The sequence below is a fragment of the Ascaphus truei genome, chromosome 18, assembly GCF_040206685.1.
Source record: "Ascaphus truei isolate aAscTru1 chromosome 18, aAscTru1.hap1, whole genome shotgun sequence".
Lineage (NCBI taxonomy): Eukaryota > Metazoa > Chordata > Amphibia > Anura > Ascaphidae > Ascaphus > Ascaphus truei.
In genome coordinates this window covers 9,215,172-9,242,971 of record NC_134500.1, presented here as the reverse complement: position 1 = coordinate 9,242,971, position 27,800 = coordinate 9,215,172, and the positions used below count along the sequence as shown (strand labels likewise).

At 55.6% G+C, this 27,800-nt stretch overlaps 1 protein-coding gene across 1 annotated transcript in view; it reads right to left on the bottom strand.

The window, feature by feature from the left end:
* The window catches only part of MAP2K5 (mitogen-activated protein kinase kinase 5), a 141,834-nt gene that overhangs the window by 12,708 nt on the left and 101,326 nt on the right, over positions 1-27,800 (bottom strand). The window lies entirely within an intron of this gene.

Below are 27,800 nucleotides of genomic sequence, written 5' to 3'. Positions count from 1 at the left end.
ACAGCGTGTCCCCCCGGCCCGTGTTATACAGCGTGTCCCCCCGGCCCGCGTTATACAGCGTGTCCCCCCGGCCCGTGTTATACAGCGTGTCCCCCCGGCCCGCGTTATACAGCGTGTCCCCCCGGCCCGCGTTATACAGCGTGTCCCCCCGGCCCGTGTTATACAGCGTGTCCCCCCGGCCCGTGTTATACAGCGTGTCCCCCCGGCCCGTGTTATACAGCGTGTCCCCCCGGCCCGTGTTATACAGCGTGTCCCCCCGGCCCGCGTTATACAGCGTGTCCCCCCGGCCCGTGTTATACAGCGTGTCCCCCCGGCCCGCGTTATACAGCGTGTCCCCCCGGCCCGTGTTATACAGCGTGTCCCCCCGGCCCGTGTTATACAGCGTGTCCCCCCGGCCCGTGTTATACAGTGTGTCCCCGGCCCGCGTTATACAGCGTGTCCCCCCGGCCCGTGTTATACAGCGTGTCCCCCCGGCCCGTGTTATACAGCGTGTCCCCCCGGCCCGCGTTATACAGCGTGTCCCCCCGGCCCGTGTTATACAGCGTGTCCCCCCGGCCCGTGTTATACAGCGTGTCCCCCCGGCCCCCGTTATACAGCGTGTCCCCCCGGCCCGTGTTATACAGCGTGTCCCCCCGGCCCGTGTTATACAGCGTGTCCCCCCGGCCCGCGTTATACAGCGTGTCCCCCCGGCCCGTGTTATACAGCGTGTCCCCCCGGCCCGTGTTATACAGCGTGTCCCCCCGGCCCGTGTTATACAGCGTGTCCCCCCGGCCCGTGTTATACAGCGTGTCCCCCCGGCCCGTGTTATACAGCGTGTCCCCCCGGCCCGTGTTATACAGCGTGTCCCCCCGGCCCGCGTTATACAGCGTGTCCCCACGGCCCGTGTTATACAGCGTGTCCCCCCGGCCCCCGTTATACAGCGTGTCCCCCCGGCCCGTGTTATACAGCGTGTGTCCCCGGCCCGTGTTATACAGCGTGTCCCCCCGGCCCGTGTTATACAGCGTGTCCCCCCGGCCCGTGTTATACAGCGTGTCCCCCCGGCCCGTGTTATACAGCGTGTCCCCCCGGCCCGTGTTATACAGCGTGTCCCCCCGGCCCGTGTTATACAGCGTGTCCCCCCGGCCCCCGTTATACAGCGTGTCCCCCCGGCCCGTGTTATACAGCGTGTCCCCCCGGCCCGCGTTATACAGCGTGTCCCCCCGGCCCGTGTTATACAGCGTGTCCCCCCGGCCCGTGTTATACAGCGTGTCCCCCCGGCCCGTGTTATACAGCGTGTCCCCCCGGCCCGCGTTATACAGCGTGTCCCCCCGGCCCGCGTTACACAGCGCGTCCCCCCCGGCCCGCGTTATACAGCGTGTCCCCCCGGCCCGCGTTATACAGCGTGTCCCCCCGGCCCGTGTTATACAGCGTGTCCCCCCGGCCCGTGTTATACAGCGTGTCCCCCCGGCTCGTGTTATACAGCGTGTCCCCCCGGCCCGTGTTATACAGCGTGTCCCCCCGGCCCGTGTTATACAGTGTGTCCCCCCGGCCCGTGTTATACAGCGTGTCCCCCCGGCCCGTGTTATACAGCGTGTCCCCCCGGCCCGCGTTATACAGCGTGTCCCCCCGTCCCGCGTTATACAGCGTGTCCCCCCGGCCCGTGTTATACAGCGTGTCCCCCCGGCCCCCGTTATACAGCGTGTCCCCCCGGCCCCCGTTATACAGCGTGTCCCCCCGGCCCGTGTTATACAGCGTGTCCCCCCGGCCCGTGTTATACAGCGTGTCCCCCCGGCCCGTGTTATACAGCGTGTCCCCCCGGCCCCCGTTATACAGCGTGTCCCCCCGGCCCGCGTTATACAGCGTGTCCCCCCGGCCCGTGTTATACAGCGTGTCCCCCCGGCCCGTGTTATACAGCGTGTCCCCCCGGCCCGTGTTATACAGCGTGTCCCCCCGGCCCGTGTTATACAGCGTGTCCCCCCGGCCCGTGTTATACAGCGTGTCCCCCCGGCCCGTGTTATACAGCGTGTCCCCCCGGCTCGTGTTATACAGCGTGTCCCCCCGGCTCGTGTTATACAGCGTGTCCCCCCGGCCCCCGTTATACAGCGTGTCCCCCCGTCCCGTGTTATACAGCGTGTCCCCCCGGCCCGTGTTATACAGCGTGTCCCCCCGGCCCCCGTTATACAGCGTGTCCCCGGGCCGCGTTATACAGCGTGTCCCCCCGGCCCGTGTTATACAGCGTGTGTCCCCGGCCCGTGTTATACAGCGTGTCCCCCCGGCCCGTGTTATACAGCGTGTCCCCCCGGCCCGTGTTATACAGCGTGTCCCCCCGGCCCGTGTTATACAGCGTGTCCCCCCGGCCCGTGTTATACAGCGTGTCCCCCCGTCCCGTGTTATACAGCGTGTCCCCCCGGCCCCCGTTATACAGCGTGTCCCCCCGGCACGTGTTATACAGCGTGTGTCCCCGGCCCGTGTTATACAGCGTGTCCCCCCGGCCCGTGTTATACAGCGTGTCCCCGGGCCGCGTTATACAGCGTGTCCCCCCGTCCCGTGTTATACAGCGTGTCCCCGGCCCGTGTTATACAGCGCGTCCCCCCGGCCCGTGTTATACAGCGCGTCCCCCCGGCCCGTGTAATACAGCGTGTCCCCGGCCCGTGTTATACAGCGCGTCCCCCCGGCCCGTGTTATACAGCGCGTCCCCCCGGCCCGTGTTATACAGCGTGTCCCCCCGGCCCGTGTTATACAGCGTGTCCCCCCGGCCCGTGTTATACAGCGTGTCCCCCCGGCCCGTGTTATACAGCGTGTGTCCCCGTCCCGCGTTATACAGCGTGTCCCCCCGGCCCGCGTTATACAGCGTGTCCCCCCGGCCCGTGTTATACAGCGTGTCCCCCCGGCCCGTGTTATACAGCGTGTCCCCCCGGCCCGTGTTATACAGCGTGTCCCCCCGGCCCGTGTTATACAGCGTGTCCCCCCGGCCCGTGTTATACAGCGTGTCCCCCCGGCCCGCGTTATACAGCGTGTCCCCCCGGCTCGTGTTATACAGCGTGTCCCCACGGCCCGTGTTATACAGCGTGTCCCCCCGGCCCGTGTTATACAGCGTGTCCCCCCGGCCCGTGTTATACAGCGTGTCCCCCCGGCCCGTGTTATACAGCGTGTCCCCCCGGCCCGTGTTATACAGCGTGTCCCCCCGGCCCGTGTTATACAGCGTGTCCCCCCGGCCCGTGTTATACAGCGTGTCCCCGGCCCGTGTTATACAGCGTGTCCCCCCGGCCCGTGTTATACAGCGTGTCCCCCCGGCCCCCGTTATACAGCGTGTCCCCCCGTCCCGTGTTATACAGCGTGTCCCCCCGGCCCGCGTTATACAGCGTGTCCCCCCGGCCCGTGTTATACAGCGTGTCCCCCCGGCCCGCGTTATACAGCGTGTCCCCCCGGCCCGTGTTATACAGCGTGTCCCCCCGGCCCGTGTTATACAGCGTGTCCCCCCGGCCCGTGTTATACAGCGTGTCCCCCCGGGCCGCGTTATACAGCGTGTCCCCCCGGCCCGTGTTATACAGCGTGTCCCCCCGGCCCGTGTTATACAGCGTGTCCCCCCGGCCCGTGTTATACAGCGTGTCCCCCCGGCCCCCGTTATACAGCGTGTCCCCCCGGCCCGTGTTATACAGCGTGTGTCCCCGGCCCGTGTTATACAGCGTGTCCCCCCGGCCCGTGTTATACAGCGTGTCCCCCCGGCCCGCGTTATACAGCGTGTCCCCCCGGCCCGTGTTATACAGCGTGTCCCCCCGGCCCGCGTTATACAGCGTGTCCCCCCGGCCCGTGTTATACAGCGTGTCCCCCCGGCCCGTGTTATACAGCGTGTCCCCCCGGCCCGTGTTATACAGCGTGTCCCCGGCCCGTGTTATACAGCGTGTCCCCCCGGCCCGTGTTATACAGCGTGTCCCCCCGGCCCCCGTTATACAGCGTGTCCCCCCGGCCCGTGTTATACAGCGTGTCCCCCCGGCCCGTGTTATACAGCGCGTCCCCCCGGCCCGTGTTATACAGCGTGTCCCCCCGGCCCGCGTTATACAGCGTGTCCCCCCGGCCCGTGTTATACAGCGTGACCCGGCCCGTGTTATACAGCGTGTTCCCCCGGCCCGTGTTATACAGCGTGTCCCCCCGGCCCGTGTTATACAGCGTGTGTCCCCGGCCCGTGTTATACAGCGTGTCCCCCCGGCCCGTGTTATACAGCGTGTCCCCCCGGCCCGTGTTATACAGCGTGTCCCCCCGGCCCGTGTTATACAGCGTGTCCCCCCGGCCCGCGTTATACAGCGTGTCCCCCCGGCCCGCGTTATACAGCGTGTCCCCCCGGCCCGTGTTATACAGCGTGTCCCCCCGGCCCGTGTTATACAGCGTGTCCCCCCGGCCCGTGTTATACAGCGTGTGTCCCCGGCCCGTGTTATACAGCGTGTCCCCCCGGCCCGCGTTATACAGCGTGTCCCCCCGGCCCGTGTTATACAGCGTGTCCCCCCGGCCCGCGTTATACAGCGTGTCCCCCCGGCCCGTGTTATACAGCGTGTCCCCCCGGCCCGTGTTATACAGCGTGTCCCCCCGTCCCGTGTTATACAGCGTGTCCCCCGGGCCCGTGTTATACAGCGTGTCCCCACGGCCCGTGTTATACAGCGTGTCCCCCCGGCCCGTGTTATACAGCGTGTCCCCCCGGCCCGTGTTATACAGCGTGTCCCCCCGGCCCGTGTTATACAGCGTGTCCCCCCGGCCCGTGTTATACAGCGTGTCCCCCCGGCCCGTGTTATACAGCGCGTCCCCCCGGCCCGTGTTATACAGCGTGTCCCCCCGTCCCGTGTTATACAGCGTGTCCCCCCGTCCCGTGTTATACAGCGTGTCCCCCCGGCCCCCGTTATACAGCGTGTCCCCCCGGCCCCCGTTATACAGCGTGTCCCCCCGGCCCGTGTTATACAGCGTGTGTCCCCGGCCCGTGTTATACAGCGTGTCCCCCCGGCCCGTGTTATACAGCGTGTCCCCGGGCCGCGTTATACAGCGTGTCCCCCCGTCCCGTGTAATACAGCGTGTGTCCCCGGCCCGTGTTATACAGCGTGTCCCCCCGGCACGTGTTATACAGCGTGTCCCCCCGGCCCGTGTTATACAGCGCGTCCCCCCGGCCCGTGTTATACAGCGCGTCCCCCCGGCCCGTGTTATACAGCGTGTCCCCCCGGCCCGTGTTATACAGCGTGTGTCCCCGTCCCGCGTTATACAGCGTGTCCCCCCGGCCCGCGTTATACAGCGTGTCCCCCCGGCCCGTGTTATACAGCGTGTCCCCCCGGCCCGTGTTATACAGCGTGTCCCCCCGGCCCGTGTTATACAGCGTGTCCCCCCGGCCCGTGTTATACAGCGTGTCCCCCCGGCCCGTGTTATACAGCGTGTCCCCCCGGCCCCCGTTATACAGCGTGTCCCCCCGGCCCCCGTTATACAGCGTGTCCCCCCGGCTCGTGTTATACAGCGTGTCCCCACGGCCCGTGTTATACAGCGTGTCCCCCCGGCCCGTGTTATACAGCGTGTCCCCCCGGCCCGTGTTATACAGCGTGTCCCCCCGGCCCGTGTTATACAGCGTGTCCCCCCGGCCCGTGTTATACAGCGTGTCCCCCCGGCCCGTGTTATACAGCGTGTCCCCGGCCCGCGTTATACAGCGTGTCCCCCCGGCCCGTGTTATACAGCGTGTCCCCCCGGCCCGTGTTATACAGCGTGTCCCCCCGGCCCGTGTTATACAGCGTGTCCCCCCGGCCCGTGTTATACAGCGTGTCCCCCCGGCCCGTGTTATACAGCGTGTCCCCCCGGCCCGTGTTATACAGCGTGTCCCCCCGGCCCGTGTTATACAGCGTGTCCCCCCGGCCCGTGTTATACAGCGTGTCCCCCCGGCCCGTGTTATACAGCGTGTCCCCCCGGCCCGTGTTATACAGCGTGTCCCCCCGGCCCCCGTTATACAGCGTGTCCCCCCGGCCCGTGTTATACAGCGTGTCCCCCCGGCCCGCGTTATACAGCGTGTCCCCCCGGCCCGCGTTATACAGCGTGTCCCCCCGGCCCGTGTTATACAGCGTGTCCCCCCGGCCCGTGTTATACAGCGTGTCCCCCCGGCCCGCGTTATACAGCGTGTCCCCCCGGCCCGTGTTATACAGCGTGTCCCCCCGGCCCGCGTTATACAGCGTGTCCCCCCGGCCCGCGTTATACAGCGTGTCCCCCCGGCCCGTGTTATACAGCGTGTCCCCCCGGCCCGTGTTATACAGCGTGTCCCCCCGGCCCGTGTTATACAGCGTGTCCCCCCGGCCCCCGTTATACAGCGTGTCCCCCCGGCCCGTGTTATACAGCGTGTCCCCCCGGCCCGCGTTATACAGCGTGTCCCCCCGGCCCGCGTTATACAGCGTGTCCCCCCGGCCCGCGTTATACAGCGTGTCCCCCCGTCCCGTGTTATACAGCGTGTCCCCCCGGCCCGTGTTATACAGCGTGTCCCCCCGGCCCGTGTTATACAGAGTGTCCCCCCGGCCCGTGTTATACAGCGTGTCCCCCCGGCCCGTGTTATACAGAGTGTCCCCCCGGCCCGTGTTATACAGCGTGTCCCCCCGGCCCGTGTTATACAGCGTGTCCCCCCGGCCCCCGTTATACAGCGTGTCCCCCCGGCCCGTGTTATACAGCGTGTCCCCCCGGCCCGCGTTATACAGCGTGACCCGGCCCGTGTTATACAGCGTGTCCCCCCGGCCCGTGTTATACAGCGTGTCCCCCCGGCCCGTGTTATACAGCGTGTGTCCCCGGCCCGTGTTATACAGCGTGTCCCCCCGGCCCGTGTTATACAGCGTGACCCGGCCCGTGTTATACAGCGTGTCCCCCCGGCCCGTGTTATACAGCGTGTCCCCCCGGCCCGCGTTATACAGCGTGTCCCCCCGGCCCGTGTTATACAGCGTGTCCCCCCGGCCCGTGTTATACAGCGTGTCCCCGGCCCGTGTTATACAGCGTGTGTCCCCGGCCCGTGTTATACAGCGTGTGTCCCCGGCCCGTGTTATACAGCGTGTCCCCCCGGCCCGTGTTATACAGCGTGTCCCCCCGGCCCGCGTTATACAGCGTGTCCCCCCCGGCCCGTGTTATACAGCGTGTCCCCCCGGCCCGTGTTATACAGCGTGTCCCCCCGGCCCGTGTTATACAGCGTGTGTCCCCGGCCCGTGTTATACAGCGTGTCCCCCCGGCCCGTGTTATACAGCGTGTCCCCCCGGCCCGTGTTATACAGCGTGTCCCCCCGTCCCGTGTTATACAGCGTGTCCCCCGGGCCCGTGTTATACAGCGTGTCCCCCCGGCCCGTGTTATACAGCGTGTCCCCCCGGCCCGTGTTATACAGCGTGTCCCCCCGGCCCGCGTTATACAGCGTGTCCCCCCGGCCCGCGTTATACAGCGTGTCCCCCCGGCCCGCGTTATACAGTGTGTCCCCGGCCCGTGTTATACAGCGTGTCCCCCCGGCCCGCGTTATACAGCGTGTCCCCGGCCCGTGTTATACAGCGTGTCCCCCCGGCCCGTGTTATACAGCGTGTCCCCCCGGCCCGTGTTATACAGCGTGTCCCCCCGGCCCGTGTTATACAGCGTGTCCCCCCGGCCCGTGTTATACAGCGTGTCCCCCCGGCCCGTGTTATACAGCGTGTCCCCCCGGCCCGTGTTATACAGCGTGTCCCCGGCCCGTGTTATACAGCGTGTCCCCCCGGCCCGTGTTATACAGCGTGTCCCCCCGGCCCGTGTTATACAGCGTGTCCCCACGGCCCGTGTTATACAGCGTGTCCCCCCGGCCCGTGTTATACAGCGTGTCCCCCCGGCCCGTGTTATACAGCGTGTCCCCCCGGCCCGTGTTATACAGCGTGTCCCCCCGGCCCGTGTTATACAGCGTGTCCCCCCGGCCCGTGTTATACAGCGCGTCCCCCCGGCCCGTGTTATACAGCGTGTCCCCCCGTCCCGTGTTATACAGCGTGTCCCCCCGTCCCGTGTTATACAGCGTGTCCCCCCGTCCCGTGTTATACAGCGTGTCCCCAGGGTGCTCAGCTACAGAATTCCCATTAACCCCTCCACTGCCTGCTGCACTGGTAGGGTTCCCAGGTGTCCAGTATTGAACCGGACTGTCCTGTATTTGGACACACTGTCCAGTAAAAAATGAGAGGTAATAATGGACATGTTTGTGTATACCGGTATTACCTCTCTGGGTGTGTATGTGTATACCGGTATTACCTCTCTGGGCGTGTATGTGTATACCGGTATTACCTCTCTGGGCGTGTATGTGTATACCGGTATTACCTCTCTGGGCGTGTATGTGTATACCGGTATTACCTCTCTGGGCGTGTCTGTGTATACCGGTATTACCTCTCTGGGCGTGTCTGTGTATACCGGTATTACCTCTCTGGGCGTGTATGTGTATACCGGTATTACCTCTCTGGGCGTGTATGTGTATACCGGTATTACCTCTCTGGGCATGTATGTGTATACCGGTATTACCTCTCTGGGCGTGTATGTGTATACCGGTATTACCTCTCTGGGCGTGTATGTGTATACCGGTATTACCTCTCTGGGCGTGTATGTGTATACCGGTATTACCTCTCTGGGCGTGTATGTGTATACCGGTATTACCTCTCTGGGCGTGTATGTGTGTACCGGTATTACCTCTCTGGGCGTGTATGTGTATACCGGTATTACCTCTCTGGGCGTGTATGTGTATACCGGTATTACCTCTCTGAGCGTGTATGTGTATACCGGTATTACCTCTCTGGGCGTGTATGTGTATACCGGTATTACCTCTCTGGGCGTGTATGTGTATACCGGTATTACCCCTCTGGGCGTGTATGTGTATAGCGGTATTACCTCTATGGGCGTGTATGTGTATACCGGTATTACCTCTCTGGGCGTGTATGTGTATGCCGGTATTACCTCTCTGGGCGTGTATGTGTATACCGGTATTATCTCTCTGGGCGTGTATGTGTATACCGGTATTATCTCTCTGGGCGTGTATGTGTATACAGGTATTACCTCTCTGGGCGTGTATGTGTATACCGGTATTACCTCTCTGGGCGTGTCTGTGTATACCGGTATTACCTCTCTGGGCGTGTCTGTGTATACCGGTATTACCTCTCTGGGCGTGTATGTGTATACCGGAATTATCTCTCTGGGCGTGTATGTGTATACCGGTATTACCTCTCTGGGCGTGTATGTGTATACCGGTAATACCTCTCTGGGCGTGTATGTGTATACCGGTATTACCTCTCTGGGCGTGTACGTGTATACCGGTATTACCTCTCTGGGCGTGTACGTGTATACCGGTATTACCTCTCTGGTCGTGTACGTGTATACCGGTATTACCTCTCTGGGCGTGTATGTGTATACCGGTATTACCTCTCTGGGGGTGTATGTGTATACCGGTATTACCTCTCTGGGCGTGTATGTGTACAGCGGTATTACCTCTCTGGGCGTGTATGTGTATACCGGTATTACCTCTCTGGGCGTGTATGTGTATACCGGTATTACCTCTCTGGGCGTGTATGTGTATACCGGTATTACCTCTCTGGGCGTGTATGTGTATACCGGTATTACGTCTCTGGGCATGTATGTGTACAGCGGTATTACCTCTCTGGGCGTGTATGTGTACATCGGTATTACCTCTCTGGGCGTATATGTGTATACCGGTATTACCTCTCTGGGCGTGTATGTGTATACCGGTATTACCTCTCTGGGCGTGTATGTGTATACCGGTATTACCTCTCTGGGCGTGTATGTGTATACTGATATTACCTCTCTGGGCGTGTATGTGTATACCGGTATTACCTCTCTGGGCGTGTATGTGTATACCGGAATTACCTCTCTGGGTGTGTATGTGTATAGCGGTATTACCTCTCTGGGCGTGTATACCGGTATTACCTCTCTGGGCGTGTATGTGTATACCGGTATTACCTGCCGGGCGTGTATGTGTATACCGGTATTACCTCTCTGGGCGTGTATGTGTATACCGGTATTACCTCTCTGGGCGTGTATGTGTATACCAGTATTACCTGCCAGGGCGTGTATGTGTATACCGGTATTACCTCTCTGGGCGCGTATGTGTATACCGGAATTACCTCTCTGGGCGTGTATGTGTATAGCGGTATTACCTCTCTGGGCGTGTATACCGGTATTACCTCTCTGGGCGTGTATGTGTATACCGGTATTACCTGCCGGGCGTGTATGTGTATACCGGTATTACCTCTCTGGGTGTGTATGTGTATACCAGTATTACCTGCCAGGGCGTGTATGTGTATACCGGTATTACCTGCCAGGGCGTGTATGTGTATACCGGTATTACCTCTCTGGACATAGTGACCTGAACGGCTTAGGGGGCCGCGGGATTTGCCAGAGTGTGTAGGTCTGTGAGGTTGTGTGTAGGTCTGTGAGGTTGTGTGTAGGTCTGTGAGGTTGTGTGTAGGTGCTGTGTGTAGGTCTGTGAGGTTGTATGTAAGTAGTGTGTGTAGGTGCTGTGAGGTTGTGTGTAGGTCTGTGAGGTTGTGTGTAAGTGCTTTTTGTAGGTCTGTGAGGTTCTGTGTAGGTGCTGTGTGTAGGTCTGTGAGGTTGTGTGTAGGTCTGGTGTGTAGGTCTGTGAGGTTGTGTGTAGGTGCTGTGTGTGTAGGTCTGTGAGGTTGTGTGTAGGTGCTGTGTGTGTAGGTCTGTGAGGTTGTGTGTAGGTGCTGTGTGTGTAGGTCTGTGAGGTTGTGTGTAGGTGCTGTGTGTGTAGGTCTGTGAGGTTGTGTGTAGGTGCTGTGTGTGTAGGTCTGTGAGGTTGTGTGTAGGTGCTGTGTGTGTAGGTCTGTGAGGTTGTGTGTAGGTGCTGTGTGTGTAGGTCTGTGAGGTTGTGTGTAGGGGCTGTGTGTGTAGGTGCTGTGTGTGTAGGTGCTGTGAGGATTACCCCCCACTCCCCATCTCTGGCAGGTGATAGTTACAGGCTGCAGATGGGTCACTAAGTGGCATTTACAAAGTCTCATTTCTATCTGCCGCGCATTAATCATCGCGCGCCCCTCGCAGCCGGAGCCACCTGACTGGCACAATCAGGCACGCGCGCCGCCCCAGGGACTCGCGGCATATTCTTAATTGTTTCTGGGTCTTGATAGTCTTTTAATATAAGATTAATTTATGCAATTTTAAATAACTCTTCTTATGATTAATAAGCTTGAAAATGAAAAGGAGTTGGAAGCAATTTATAATAACGGGCTGGTCGTGACCTCCTTATGTGACGGGGGGGCGGGGGGGTGTTCCTAAAATACACAGTTTGTCTAAAGACTCAGCTGGAATTCTGCAAAGCGGGAACATATTTTGGGTGCAAGGACTACGCTAAAATCACGAAGGGAGGAACTCGGGAGTGACATGTCACAGACACCGCTCTCTCACACTACGACACGCACAGCTATCTCACACTACGACACGCACAGCTCTCTCACACTACGACACGCACAGCTCTCTCACACTACGACACGCACAGCTCTCTCACACTACGACACGCACAGCTCTCTCACACTACGACACGCACAGCTATCTCACACTACGACACGCACAGCTATCTCACACTACGACACGCACAGCTCTCACACTACGACACGCACAGCTCTCTCACACTACGACACGCACCGCTCTCTCACACTACGACACGCACAGCTCTCTCACACTACGACACGCACCGCTCTCTCACACTACGACACGCACAGCTCTCTCACACTACGACACGCACAGCTATCTCACACTACGACACGCACAGCTATCTCACACTACGACACGCACAGCTCTCACACTACGACACGCACAGCTCTCTCACACTACGACACGCACCGCTCTCTCACACTACGACACGCACAGCTCTCTCACACTACGACACGCACCGCTCTCTCACACTACGACACGCACAGCTCTCTCACACTACGACACGCACCGCTCTCTCACACTACGACACGCACAGCTCTCTCACACTACGACACGCACCGCTCTCTCACACTACGACACGCACAGCTCTCTCACACTACGACACGCACAGCTATCTCACACTACGACACGCACAGCTATCTCACACTACGACACGCACAGCTCTCACACTACGACACGCACAGCTCTCTCACACTACGACACGCACCGCTCTCTCACACTACGACACGCACAGCTCTCTCACACTACGACACGCACCGCTCTCTCACACTACGACACGCACAGCTCTCTCACACTACGACACGCACCGCTCTCTCACACTACGACACGCACAGCTCTCTCACACTACGACACGCACAGCTCTCTCACACTACGACACGCACCGCTCTCTCACACTACGACACGCACCGCTCTCTCACACTACGACACGCACAGCTCTCTCACACTACGACACGCACCGCTCTCTCACACTACGACACGCACAGCTCTCTCACACTACGACACGCACAGCTCTCTCACACTACGACACGCACAGCTCTCTCACACTACGACACGCACAGCTCTCTCACACTACGACACGCACCGCTCTCTCACACTACGACACGCACCGCTCTCTCACACTACGACACGCACCGCTCTCTCACACTACGACACGCACAGCTCTCTCACACTACGACACGCACCGCTCTCTCACACTACGACACGCACCGCTCTCTCACACTACGACACGCACAGCTCTCTCACACTACGACACGCACCGCTCTCTCACACTACGACACGCACAGCTCTCTCACACTACGACACGCACAGCTATCTCACACTACGACACGCACAGCTCTCTCACACTACGACACGCACCGCTCTCTCACACTACGACACGCACAGCTCTCTCACACTACGACACGCACAGCTATCTCACACTACGACACGCACAGCTCTCTCACACTACGACACGCACCGCTCTCTCACACTACGACACGCACAGCTCTCTCACACTACGACACGCACAGCTATCTCACACTACGACACGCACCGCTCTCTCACACTACGACACGCACAGCTCTCTCACACTACGACACGCACAGCTCTCTCACACTACCACACGCACAGCTCACACTACGACACGCACAGCTCTCACACTACGACACGCACAGCTCTCTCACACTACCACACGCACAGCTCACACTACGACACGCACAGCTCTCACACTACGACACGCACAGCTCTCTCACACTACGACACGCACAGCTCTCTCACACTACCACACGCACAGCTCACACTACGACACGCACAGCTCTCACACTACGACACGCACAGCTCTCTCACACTACCACACGCACAGCTCTCACACTACGACACGCACAGCTCTCACACTACGACACGCACAGCTCTCTCACACTACAACACGCACAACTCTCTCACACTACGACACGCACCGCTCTCTCACACTACGACACGCACCGCTCTCTCACACTACGACACGCACAGCTCTCTCACACTACGACACGCACAGCTCTCTCACACTACGACACGCACCGCTCTCTCACACTACGACACGCACAGCTCTCTCACACTACGACACGCACCGCTCTCTCACACTACGACACGCACCGCTCTCTCACACTACGACACGCACAGCTCTCTCACACTACGACACGCACAGCTCTCTCACACTACGACACGCACAGCTCTCTCACACTACGACACGCACAGCTCTCTCACACTACGACACGCACAGCTCTCTCACACTACGACACGCACCGCTCTCTCACACTACGACACGCACCGCTCTCTCACTACGACACGCACAGCTCTCTCACACTACGACACTCACAGCTCTCTCACACACTACGACACGCACAGCTTTCTCACACTACGACACGCACAGCTCTCTCACACTACGACACGCACCGCTCTCTCACACTACGACACGCACAGCTCTCTCACACTACGACACGCACCGCTCTCTCACACTACGACACGCACCGCTCTCTCACACTACGACACGCACAGCTCTCTCACACTACGACACGCACCGCTCTCTCACACTACGACACGCACAGCTCTCTCACACTACGACACGCACCGCTCTCTCACACTACGACACGCACCGCTCTCTCACACTACGACACGCACCGCTCTCACACTACGACACGCACCGCTCTCTCACACTACGACACGCACCGCTCTCTCACACTACGACACGCACAGCTCTCTCACACTACGACACGCACAGCTCTCTCACACTACGACACGCACCGCTCTCTCACACTACGACACGCACAGCTTTCTCACACTACGACACGCACAGCTCTCTCACACTAAGACACGCACCGCTCTCTCACACTACGACACGCACAGCTCTCTCACACTACGACACGCACCGCTCTCTCACACTACGACACGCACATCTCTCTCACACTTCGACACGCACAGCTCTCTCACACTACGACACGCACAGCTCTCTCACACTACGACACGCACAGCTCTCTCACACTACGACACGCACCGCTCTCTCACACTACGACACGCACCGCTCTCTCACACTACGACACGCACAGCTCTCTCACACACTACGACACGCACAGCTCTCTCACACTACGACACGCACAGCTCTCTCACACTACGACACGCACAGCTCTCTCACACTACGACACGCACCGCGCTCTCACTACGACACGCGCAGCTATCTCACACTACGACACGCGCAGCTCTCTCACACTACGACACGCGCAGCTCTCTCACACTACGACACGCGCAGCTCTCTCACACTACGACACGCGCAGCTCTCTCACACTACGACACGCGCAGCTCTCTCACACTACGACACGCGCAGCTCTCTCACACTACGACACGCGCAGCTCTCTCACACTACGACACGCGCAGCTCTCTCACACTACGACACGCGCAGCTCTCTCACACTACGACACGCGCAGCTCTCTCACACTACGACACGCGCAGCTCTCACACTACGACACACACTACGGCACGCACAGCTCTCTCACACTACGACACGCACAGCTCTCTCACACTACGACACGCACAGCTCTCTCACACTACGACACGCACCGCTCTCTCACACTACGACACGCACAGCTCTCTCACACTACGACACGCACAGCTCTCTCACACTACGACACGCACAGCTATCTCACACTACGACACGCACAGCTCTCTCACACTACGACACGCACAGCTCTCTCACACTACGACACGCACAGCTCTCTCACACTACGACACGCACAGCTCTCACACTACGACACGCACAGCTCTCTCACACTACGACACGCACAGCTCTCTCACACTACGACACGCACAGCTCTCTCACACTACGACACGCACAGCTCTCTCTCACACTACGACACGCACAGCTCTCTCACACTACGACACGCACAGCTCTCTCAAACTACGACACGCACAGCTCTCTCACACTACGACACTCACAGCTCTCTCACACTACGACACGCACAGCACTCACACTACGACACGCACAGCACTCTCACACTACGACACGCACAGCACTCTCACACTACGACATGCACAGCTCTCTCACACTACGACACGCACAGCTCTCTCACACTACGACACGCACAGCTCTCTCACACTACGACACGCACAGCTCTCACACTACGACACGCACAGCTCTCACACTACGACACGCACAGCTCTCTCACACTACGACACGCACAGCTCTCCCACACTACGACACGCACAGCTCTCTCACACTACGACACGCACCGCTCTCTCACACTACGACACGCACCGCTCTCTCACACTACGACACGCACCGCTCTCACACTACGACACGCGCAGCTCTCACACTACGACACGCGCAGCTCTCACACTACGACACGCGCAGCTCTCACACTACGACACGCACAGCTCTCTCACACTACCACACGCACAGCTCTCTCACACTACGACACGCACAGCTCTCTCACACTACGACACACACAGCTCTCTCACACTACGACACGCACAGCTCTCTCACCCTACCACACGCACAGCTCTCTCACACTACCACACGCACAGCTCTCTCACACTACCACACGCACAGCTCTCTCACACTGACACGCACAGCTCTCTCACACTACCACACGCACAGCTCTCTCACACTACCACACGCACAGCTCTCTCACACTACGACACGCACAGCTCTCTCACACTACGACACGCACAGCTCTCACACTACGACACGCACAGCTCTCTCACACTACGACACGCACAGCTCTCACACTACGACACGCACAGCTCTCTCACACTACGACACGCACAGCTCTCTCACACTACGACACGCACAGCTCTCTCACACTACGACACGCACAGTTCTCTCACACTACGACACGCACAGCTCTCTCACACTACGACACGCACAGCTCTCACACTACGACACGCACAGCTCTCTCACACTACGACACGCACAGCTCTCTCACACTAAGACACGCACAGCTCTCTCACTACGACACTCACAGCTCTCTCACACTGCGACACGCACAGCTCTCTCACACTACGACACGCACAGCTCTCTCACACTACGACACGCACAGCTCTCTCACACGACGACACGCACAGCTATCTCACACGACGACACGCACAGCTATCTCACACTACGACACGCACAGCTCTCTCACACTACGACACGCACAGTTCTCTCACACTACGACACGCACAGCTCTCTCACACTACGACACGCACAGTTCTCTCACACTACGATACGCACAGCTCTCTCACACTACGACACGCACAGCTCTCTCACACTACGACACGCACAGCTATTTCACACTACGACACGCACAGCTCTCACACTACGACACGCACAGCTCTCTCACACTACCACACGCACAGCTCTCTCACACTACGACACGCACAGCTCTCTCACACTACGACACACACAGCTCTCTCACACTACGACACGCACAGCTCTCTCACCCTACCACACGCACAGCTCTCTCACACTACCACACGCACAGCTCTCTCACACTACCACACGCACAGCTCTCTCACACTGACACGCACAGCTCTCTCACACTACCACACGCACAGCTCTCTCACACTACCACACGCACAGCTCTCTCACACTACGACACGCACAGCTCTCTCACACTACGACACGCACAGCTCTCTCACTACGACACGCACAGCTATCTCACACTACGACACGCACAGCTCTCTCACACTACGACACGCGCAGCTCTCTCACTACGACACGCACAGCTCTCACACTACGACACGCACAGCTCTCTCACACTACGACACGCACAGCTCTCTCACACTACGACACGCACCGCTCTCTCACACTACGACACGCACAGCTCTCTCACACTACGACACGCACAGCTCCCACACTACGACACGCACAGCTCTCTCACACTACGACACTCACAGCTCTCTCACACTACGACACGCACAGCACTCACACTACGACACGCACAGCACTCTCACACTACGACACGCACAGCACTCTCACACTACGATACGCACAGCACTCTCACACTACGACACGCACAGCTCTCTCACACTACGACACGCACAGCTCTCTCACACTACGACACGCATAGCTCTCTCACACTACGACACGCACAGCTCTCTCACACTACGACACGCACAGCTATCTCACACGACGACACGCACAACTCTCATACTACGACACGCACAGCTCTCTCACACTACGACACACACAGCTATCTCACACGACGACAAGCACAGCTATCTCCCACACGACAACACGCACAGCTATCTCCCACAGTGATGCTCTTCTCACAGAAACATAAAATTGGATGAGAACCATTTCCCCCTTCCCCCGCCAATTGTCTTCCCTCCCGTAAAACCTCAGACCCTATTCGATCCTCCGTATGCTTTCCTGTGTAGGATTTGTGGAGCCTCGTGTCCAGTGCAGAACGCGTCAGGCTATTATCTCGTGTTGGACCCATGTACACTATTTTAATTTTGCCATAAAGCTTGAAGATTTTCTATGACATCTCCTGGGGTCCCACCTGTGACGACTGAAGTATTTCCTCCTTGCACGCGGTGCGACGTCATTACGGCTTTCGCCATGTTTGAAGTCCCTGACTGTATTAGCCTCGTCACTACCAGCTGTCCCCCATTGACACCGTCTCACATGTACCTTCCTCTACCTGTGCCTCAGTGTCCTCGCTGTGATTGGGTAATAATGTCACTGCTCCGCCCCTCGGAACAGAGACAGAATTGTACAGCCAGGATCCCACTCCAGAGGTGGCTGCATTAATACCTCGGGAGGTATCATTGGAAAGGGGTCTGGATATGGAGGGTGCAGCAGTAATACTAGACTAGAAGAAGAAGGGGGCGAGCAATGGGGGGGATTGAGGGGGGAGGAGAGAGGAGGGAAAGGAAGGAGGGTGTGGAATATGGAGGAAGAGAGGCGGGAGGAGGAAGAGAAAGTGAGGAGAGGAAGATAAAAGTGGGGAGGACACTATCACTGTTTAATAGATAACCCCCATAATGCATGCATGGAGCTGTGTATACTGTCAGTTCTACACCGGAATTCAGATTTCCTGATGAATAATCCCTGTCTTTTACACTATACTGTATACCACCCCCCTCCCCCCATCATTGGCCGGACTGTGCTTCATCTCTCTCCCCCCCCCCCAACCCTCCAACCACCAGCCGCAGATCAGAACTATTATCCGAGCGAGTGTCCTGCTTCCAGCTGTGCCCGACACATTTACATACAGATAGGATGAGTATGTGTTTATAATATGTCTGGGGACGAGCTTTTACCAGCGCTGGAGAGAGGGAGGTGGAGAGAGAAGGAAGGGGGGGGGGAGGCGTGCAGGAGATAAAGTGACCCAGATAATGTCTTAAACCCGGCAGTGATCTTGGTTCTGACCCGGTGAGATTCCATTGAATAGAGCTCAGAGAGAGCGACAGGAATATGCAGAGATGTACACACAGGGCTCCAGGACGCGGAATATCACGCACACAGGAAAGAAGCCATGTGAAGAACCCAAATAGCCTTTGGTTCAGATTCTGGTTGACTGGGTCTGCTTATATCACCCCATTCGCATGTACAGAGTTCATCGGAGGGATTTTATAACGCGAAATCTAAATGATCTGAATTTGGGTACCAGTGTTCGCACCACGTACACGCTATTCCTCCTCACATGTTACGTACATACGACACAAACTATAAATGTGCATGTACAGTATGTCGCTATTTATCTTTGCAAGGTCTCTACGACCTCAGATAATTCCGAGGCGAGGAGCGTGTATACGCCGGCGCGATGCTTTCATTTGTATTGAGCTTTCGGATTTGTTCGCGTGCTCCTCCTCTAGTTACATTTCTACCAAAAGATGAAGAACTGTTTACAGGATGAAATTAAGCACCAGATGAAATCACGTATAAAGGAAGAACAATGACACATAACGCTCCGCTGGCTGCCGGCGCAGAAAGTCACATGGCCGAGAAGCTTCAGCTGATCAAAGCATCTTCTTAGAGAAGGGCTTCTTAACTCCAGTCCTGAAGACCGCCCCCCCCCCCCCCCCAACAGGCCAGGTTTTCAGGATATCCCTGCTTCAGCACAGGTGGCTCAATCAGTGCCAGCTTTAGCACAGGTGCTTAATCAGTGGTTCAGTCTGCCACCTGTGCGGAAGTAGGGATATCCTTAAAACCTGACCCGTTGTGGGTTGGCGGGGGTCCTGAGGGCTGGAGTCGAGAGCCGCTGCCTTAGAGAATAAGAGTGAAACTTTGGATCCTCCTCCTGAGGTCAGTGAAGAAACATTGGGGTAAATCCCATGGCGGGTACCAATCACCCTGCAGGGGCACCATGCTATATAGTACGGGGGTCTTCAACCAGCTTGCCAAAGGAGCCCAATCAGAAGCATTTAGGACCAGATGGGCCACAAGCTGATTATAATATCATTTTACAAACATTATAAACTTAAAAAAAATATATATATATTTCAACATGTTGCCAGCATGTATAACACCTGTCCCATATATATTTACATCACCTGTCCCATATATACTTACATCACCTGTCCCATATATATTTACATCACCTGTCCCATATATACTTACATCACCTGTCCCATATATATTTACATCACCTGTCCCATATATACTTACATCACCTGTCCCATATATATTTACATCACCTGTCCCATATATATTTACATCACCTTTATGGGAAAAATTACACTTTATTTCATACTAGTTGCTTGGGCAACTGGGACACAGAGGGCCGCCGCGGGGAGACCGAGGGCCGCCGCGGGGAGACCGAGGGCCGCCGCGGGGAGACCCAGGGCCGCGGGGACACAGAGGGCCGCCGCGGGGACACCGAGGGCCGCCGCCGGGAGACCCAGGGCCGCCGAAAGGAGAACCAGGGCCGCCGCGGGGAGACCGAGGGCCGCCGCGGGGAGACCGAGGGCCGCCGCCGGGAGACCCAGGGCCGCCGCCGGGAGACCCAGGGCCGCCGCCGGGAGACCCAGGGCCGCCGAAAGGAGAACCAGGGCCGCCGCCGGGAGACCCAGGGCCGCCGAAAGGAGAACCAGGGCCGCCGCGGGGAGACCCAGGGCCGCCGAAAGGAGAACCAGGGCCGCCGCCGGGAGACCCAGGGCCGCCGAAAGGAGAACCAGGGCCGCCGCCGGGAGACCCAGGGCCGCCGCCGGGAGACCCAGGGCCGCCGAAAGGAGAACCAGGGCCGCCGCGGGGAGACCGAGGGCCGCCGCCGGGAGACCCAGGGCCGCCGCCGGGAGACCCAGGGCCGCCGCCGGGAGACCCAGGGCCGCCGAAAGGAGAACCAGGGCCGCCGCCGGGAGACCCAGGGCCGCCGAAAGGAGAACCAGGGCCGCCGCGGGGAGACCCAGGGCCGCCGAAAGGAGAACCAGGGCCGCCGCCGGGAGACCCAGGGCCGCCGAAAGGAGAACCAGGGCCGCCGCCGGGAGACCCAGGGCCGCCGCCGGGAGACCCAGGGCCGCCGCGGGGAGACCGAGGGCCGCCGCGGGGACACCGAGGGCCGCCGCGGGGAGACCCAGGGCCGCCGCCGGGAGAGCGAGGGCCGCCGCCGGGAGACCGAGGGCCGCCGCCGGGAGACCGAGGGCCGCCGCCGGGAGACCGAGGGCCGCCGCCGGGAGACCGAGGGCCGCCGCCGGGAGACCCAGGGCCGCCGCCGGGAGACAGAGGGCCGCCGCCGGGAGACCGAGGGCCGCCGCCGGGAGACCGAGGGCCGCCGCCGGGAGACCGAGGGCCGCCGCGGGGACACAGAGGGCCGCCGCGGGGACACAGAGGGCCGCCGCCGGGAGACCGAGGGCCGCCGCGGGGACACAGAGGGCCGCCGCCGGGAGACCGAGGGCCGCCGCGGGGACACAGAGGGCCGCCGCGGGGACACAGAGGGCCGCCGCCGGGAGACCGAGGGCCGCCGCGGGGACACAGAGGGCCGCCGCCGGGAGACCGAGGAGTCAGGTGGTGAAAAATATAAAATCCTATTTATTCAGTACAGAAGAAAAAATACATCACCCCAGAAGGGAAACAGAGGCCTCCTACGCGTTTCGGACAGTAAAGTCCTTGATAAAGTGGCACTATGTCACTTGATAAAGACCTCTGAGGTCGAAACGTTGTGTTGGCTCAAATAAATGAGTTTAGATTTTCAAATCCGTTGTGCCCTGTGTTCCTTCTGCTCCCGCATAGTATACACCACACATACTCCATGTGTATTCCTTATCCTTCTGCTCCTGCATAGTATACACCACACATACTCCATGTATATTCCTTATCCTTCTGCTCCTGCATAGTATACACCACACATACTCCATGTGTATTCCTTATCCTTCTGCTCCTGCATAGTATACACCACACATACTCCATGTATAGTCCTTATCCTTCTGCTCCCGCATAGTATACACCACACATACTCCATGTGTATTCCTTATCCTTCTGCTCCCGCATAGTATACACCACACATACTCCATGTGTATTCCTTATCCTTCTGCTCCTGCATAGTATACACCACACATACTCCATGTGTATTCCTTATCCTTCTGCTCCTGCATAGTATACACCACACATACTCCATGTGTATTCCTTATCCTTCTGCTCCTGCATAGTATACACCACACATACTCCATGTATATTCCTTATCCTTCTGCTCCCGCATAGTATACACCACACATACTCCATGTATATTCCTTATCCTTCTGCTCCTGCATAGTATACACCACACATACTCCATGTGTATTCCTTATCCTTCTGCTCCTGCATAGTATACACCACACATACTCCATGTGTATTCCTTATCCTTCTGCTCCTGCATAGTATACACCACACATACTCCATGTATAGTCCTTATCCTTCTGCTCCCGCATAGTATACACCACACATACTCCATGTGTATTCCTTATCCTTCTGCTCCCGCATAGTATACACCACACATACTCCATGTGTATTCCTTATCCTTCTGCTCCTGCATAGTATACACCACACATACTCCATGTATAGTCCTTATCCTTCTGCTCCCGCATAGTATACACCACACATACTCCATGTGTATTCCTTATCCTTCTGCTCCCGCATAGTATACACCACACATACTCCATGTGTATTCCTTATCCTTCTGCTCCTGCATAGTATACACCACACATACTCCATGTGTATTCCTTATCCTTCTGCTCCTGCATAGTATACACCACACATACTCCATGTGTATTCCTTATCCTTCTGCTCCTGCATAGTATACACCACACATACTCCATGTATATTCCTTATCCTTCTGCTCCCGCATAGTATACACCACACATACTCCATGTGTATTCCTTATCCTTCTGCTCCTGCATAGTATACACCACACATACTCCATGTGTATTCCTTATCCTTCTGCTCCTGCATAGTATACACCACACATACTCCATGTGTATTCCTTATCCTTCTGCTCCTGCATAGTATACACCACACATACTCCATGTATATTCCTTATCCTTCTGCTCCTGCATAGTATACACCACACATACTCCATGTATATTCCTTATCCTTCTGCTCCCGCATAGTATACACCACACATACTCCATGTATATTCCTTATCCTTCTGCTCCCGCATAGTATACACCACACATACTCCATATGTATTCCTTATCCTTCTGCTCCCGCTTAGTATACACCACACATACTCCATGTGTATTCCTTATCCTTCTGCTCCTGCATAGTATACACCACACATACTCCATGTATATTCCTTATCCTTCTGCTCCTGCATAGTATACACCACACATACTCCATGTATATTCCTTATCCTTCTGCTCCCGCATAGTATACACCACACATACTCCATGTATATTCCTTATCCTTCTGCTCCCGCATAGTATACACCACACATACTCCATGTATATTCCTTATCCTTCTGCTCCCGCATAGTATACACCACACATACTCCATGTATATTCCTTATCCTTCTGCTCCCGCATAGTATACACCACACATACTCCATGTGTATTCCTTATCCTTCTGCTCCTGCATAGTATACACCACACATACTCCATGTATATTCCTTATCCTTCTGCTCCTGCATAGTATACACCACACATACTCCATGTATAGTCCTTATCCTTCTGCCCCTGCATAGTATACACCACACATACTCCATGTGTATTCCTTATCCTTCTGCTCCTGCATAGTATACACCACACATACTCCATGTATATTCCTTATCCTTCTGCTCCTGCATAGTATACACCACACATACTCCATGTATATTCCTTATCCTTCTGCCCCTGCATAGTATACACCACACATACTCCATGTGTATTCCTTATCCTTCTGCCCCTGCATAGTATACACCACACATACTCCATGTGTATTCCTTATCCTTCTGCTCCTGCATAGTATACACCACACATACTCCATGTGTATTCCTTATCCTTCTGCTCCTGCATAGTATACACCACACATACTCCATGTGTATTCCTTATCCTTCTGCTCCTGCATAGTATACACCACACATACTCCATGTGTATTCCTTATCCTTCTGCTCCTGCATAGTATACACCACACATACTCCATGTGTATTCCTTATCCTTCTGCCCCTGCATAGTATACACCACACATACTCCATGTATATTCCTTATCCTTCTGCCCCTGCATAGTATACACCACACATACTCCATGTGTATTCCTTATCCTTCTGCTCCTGCATAGTATACACCACACATACTCCATGTGTATTCCTTATCCTTCTGCTCCTGCATAGTATACACCACACATACTCCATGTATATTCCTTATCCTTCTGCTCCCGCATAGTATACACCACACATACTCCATGTATATTCCTTATCCTTCTGCTCCCGCATAGTATACACCACACATACTCCATGTATATTCCTTATCCTTCTGCTCCCGCATAGTATACACCACACATACTCCATGTATATTCCTTATCCTTCTGCTCCCGCATAGTATACACCACACATACTCCATGTGTATTCCTTATCCTTCTGCTCCCGCTTAGTATACACCACACATACTCCATGTGTATTCCTTATCCTTCTGCTCCTGCATAGTATACACCACACATACTCCATGTATATTCCTTATCCTTCTGCTCCTGCATAGTATACACCACACATACTCCATGTATATTCCTTATCCTTCTGCTCCCGCATAGTATACACCACACATACTCCATGTATATTCCTTATCCTTCTGCTCCCGCATAGTATACACCACACATACTCCATGTATATTCCTTATCCTTCTGCTCCCGCATAGTATACACCACACATACTCCATGTGTATTCCTTATCCTTCTGCTCCCGCATAGTATACACCACACATACTCCATGTGTATTCCTTATCCTTCTGCTCCTGCATAGTATACACCACACATACTCCATGTATATTCCTTATCCTTCTGCTCCTGCATAGTATACACCACACATACTCCATGTATAGTCCTTATCCTTCTGCCCCTGCATAGTATACACCACACATACTCCATGTGTATTCCTTATCCTTCTGCTCCTGCATAGTATACACCACACATACTCCATGTATATTCCTTATCCTTCTGCTCCTGCATAGTATACACCACACATACTCCATGTATATTCCTTATCCTTCTGCCCCTGCATAGTATACACCACACATACTCCATGTGTATTCCTTATCCTTCTGCCCCTGCATAGTATACACCACACATACTCCATGTGTATTCCTTATACTTCTGCTCCTGCATAGTATACACCACACATACTCCATGTATATTCCTTATCCTTCTGCTCCTGCATAGTATACACCACACATACTCCATGTGTATTCCTTATCCTTCTGCTCCTGCATAGTATACACCACACATACTCCATGTGTATTCCTTATCCTTCTGCTCCTGCATAGTATACACCACACATACTCCATGTGTATTCCTTATCCTTCTGCCCCTGCATAGTATACACCACACATACTCCATGTATATTCCTTATCCTTCTGCCCCTGCATAGTATACACCACACATACTCCATGTGTATTCCTTATCCTTCTGCTCCTGTATAGTATACACCACACATACTCCATGTATATTCCTTATCCTTCTGCTCCTGCATAGTATACACCACACATACTCCATGTATATTCCTTATCCTTCTGCTCCCGCTTAGTATACACCACACATACTCCATGTGTATTCCTTATCCTTCTGCTCCTGCATAGTATACACCACACATACTCCATGTATATTCCTTATCCTTCTGCTCCTGCATAGTATACACCACACATACTCCATGTATATTCCTTATCCTTCTGCTCCCGCATAGTATACACCACACATACTCCATGTATATTCCTTATCCTTCTGCTCCCGCATAGTATACACCACACATACTCCATGTATATTCCTTATCCTTCTGCTCCCGCATAGTATACACCACACATACTCCATGTATATTCCTTATCCTTCTGCTCCCGCATAGTATACACCACACATACTCCATGTATAGTCCTTATCCTTCTGCCCCTGCATAGTATACACCACACATACTCCATGTGTATTCCTTATCCTTCTGCTCCTGCATAGTATACACCACACATACTCCATGTATATTCCTTATCCTTCTGCTCCTGCATAGTATACACCACACATACTCCATGTATATTCCTTATCCTTCTGCCCCTGCATAGTATACACCACACATACTCCATGTGTATTCCTTATCCTTCTGCCCCTGCATAGTATACACCACACATACTCCATGTGTATTCCTTATCCTTCTGCTCCTGCATAGTATACACCACACATACTCCATGTATATTCCTTATCCTTCTGCTCCTGCATAGTATACACCACACATACTCCATGTGTATTCCTTATCCTTCTGCTCCTGCATAGTATACACCACACATACTCCATGTGTATTCCTTATCCTTCTGCTCCTGCATAGTATACACCACACATACTCCATGTGTATTCCTTATCCTTCTGCCCCTGCATAGTATACACCACACATACTCCATGTATATTCCTTATCCTTCTGCCCCTGCATAGTATACACCACACATACTCCATGTGTATTCCTTATCCTTCTGCTCCTGCATAGTATACACCACACATACTCCATGTATATTCCTTATCCTTCTGCTCCTGCATAGTATACACCACACATACTCCATGTATATTCCTTATCCTTCTACTCCTGCATAGTATACACCACACATACTCCATGTATATTCCTTATCCTTCTGCTCCTGCATAGTATACACCACACATACTCCATGTGTATTCCTTATCCTTCTGCTCCTGCATAGTATACACCACACATACTCCATGTATATTCCTTATCCTTCTGCTCCTGCATAGTATACACCACACATACTCCATGTATATTCCTTATCCTTCTGCTCCTGCATAGTATACACCACACATACTCCATGTGTATTCCTTATCCTTCTGCTCCTGCATAGTATACACCACACATACTCCATGTATATTCCTTATCCTTCTGCTCCTGCATAGTATACACCACACATACTCCATGTGTATTCCTTATCCTTCTGCTCCTGCATAGTATACACCACACATACTCCATGTGTATTCCTTATCCTTCTGCTCCTGCATAGTATACACCACACATACTCCATGTGTATTCCTTATCCTTCTGCTCCTGCATAGTATACACCACACATACTCCATGTGTATTCCTTATCCTTCTGCTCCTGCATAGTATACACCACACATACTCCATGTATATTCCTTATCCTTCTGCTCCTGCATAGTATACACCACACATACTCCATGTATATTCCTTATCCTTCTGCTCCTGCATAGTATACACCACACATACTCCATGTGTATTCCTTATCCTTCTGCTCCTGCATAGTATACACCACACATACTCCATGTGTATTCCTTATCCTTCTGCTCCTGCATAGTATACACCACACATACTCCATGTGTATTCCTTATCCTTCTGCTCCTGCATAGTATACACCACACATACTCCATGTATATTCCTTATCCTTCTGCTCCTGCATAGTATACACCACACATACTCCATGTATATTCCTTATCCTTCTGCTCCTGCATAGTATACACCACACATACTCCATGTGTATTCCTTATCCTTCTGCTCCTGCATAGTATACACCACACATACTCCATGTGTATTCCTTATCCTTCTGCTCCTGCATAGTATACACCACACATACTCCATGTATATTCCTTATCCTTCTGCTCCCGCATAGTATACACCACACATACTCCATGTATATTCCTTATCCTTCTGCTCCTGCATAGTATACACCACACATACTCCATGTATATTCCTTATCCTTCTGCTCCTGCATAGTATACACCACACATACTCCATGTATATTCCTTATCCTTCTGCTCCTGCATAGTATACACCACACATACTCCATGTATATTC